Source organism: Arachis stenosperma, chromosome 10 (genome assembly GCF_014773155.1).
Source record: "Arachis stenosperma cultivar V10309 chromosome 10, arast.V10309.gnm1.PFL2, whole genome shotgun sequence".
Taxonomy (NCBI): domain Eukaryota; kingdom Viridiplantae; phylum Streptophyta; class Magnoliopsida; order Fabales; family Fabaceae; genus Arachis; species Arachis stenosperma.
The window spans coordinates 71648141-71649774 of record NC_080386.1 but is presented as its reverse complement, the minus strand read 5'-3'; positions in this window follow the sequence as shown (position 1 = coordinate 71649774).

The following is a 1634-nucleotide window of genomic DNA, read 5'->3' as shown; positions in this document are numbered from 1 at the left end:
CATTTTTATGATTTTTCAGATCCTCAGTAACATGTCTCCTTTTTAATCATTCTTTCAAGAGCCAACAATTTTAACATTCATGAACCACAAATTCAAAAGATATATGCACTGTTCAAGCATACATTCAGAGAACAAAAGCGTTGCCACCACATCAAACTAATTAAGCTAGTTTTAAAGATGAATTTAAAATCCTGTACTTCTTGTTCTTTTGTAATAAAAACAGTTTTCATTTAAGAAAGGTGATGGATTCATATTCATAGCTTTAAGGCATAGACACTAAGACACTAATGATCACAAGACACAAACATAGATAACATAAGCACTAAAATTCGAAAAACAGGAAAGTAAAGAACAAGGAGATTAAAGAACGGGTCCACCTTAGTGATGGCGGCTTGTTCTTCCTCTTGAAGATCTTATGGAGTGCTTGAGCTCCTCAATGTCTCTTCCTTGTCTTTGTTGCTCCTCTCTCATGATTCTTTGATCTTCTCTAATTTCATGGAGGAGGATGGAATGTTCTTGGTGCTCCACCCTTAGTTGTCCCATGTTGGAACTCAATTCTCCTTGGGAGGTGTTTAGTTGCTCCCAATAGTCTTGTGGAGGAAAGTGCATCCCTTGAGGTATCTCAGGGATCTCTTGATGAGAGGGGTCTCTTGTTTGCTCCATCCTTCTCTTGGTGATGGGCTTGAGGTCATGCCTTCTCAGTTGAACCGGCTTTGGATGCCATAACTGGTTATGGAAAAACAAAAAGCAATGCTTTTACCACACCAAACTTAAAAGGTTTGCTCGTCCTCGAGCAAAAGAAGAAAGAAGAGAGTAGAAGAAGAAGAAATGAGGAAGAAGGGAATGGCTTTGTGTTTCGGCCATTAGGGGAAGAAGTAGTGTGTAGGGTGTGTGAAAATGAAGGAGTGATGATGATAGTGGGATTTGATAGGTGGGGGTTTTTGGGGAAGAGGTATTGAGGTGATTGGTGAATGGGTGAAGAAGAGAGAGGGTGGTGGGGTTGGTGGGGATCCTGTGGGGTCCACAGATCCTGAGGTGTCAAGGAAAAGTCATCCCTGCACCAAATGGCAATCAAAATCACGTTTTGTGCCAAATCTGGCATTAAACGCCGGGCTGGTGCCCATTTCTGGCGTTTAACGCCAGGTTCTTGCCCTTTCCTGGCGTTTAACGCCAGTCTGGTGCCCCTTTCTGGCGTTAAACGCCCAACTGCTAGCCTCACTGGCGTTTAAACGCCAGTGAGTTCTTCCTCCAGGGTGTGCTATTTTTCTTCCTGTTTTTCATTCTGTTTTTGCTTTTTCAATGGATTTTGTGACTTCTTATGATCATCAACCTACAAAAAACATAAAAATAACAAAAGAAAATATATAAAATATAATCATTGGATTGCCTCCCAACAAGCGCTTCTTTAATGTCAGTAGCTTGACAGAGGGCTCTCATGGAGCCTCACAGATACTCAGAGCAATGTTGGAACCTCCCAACACCAAACTTAGAGTTTGGTTGTGGCCTCCCAACATCAAACTTAGAGTTTGACTGTGGGGGCTCTGTTTGTCTCTGATTTGGGAGAAGCTCTTCATGCTTCCTCTCCATGATGACAGAGGGGTATCATTGAGCCTTAAACACAAAGGATTCTCCAT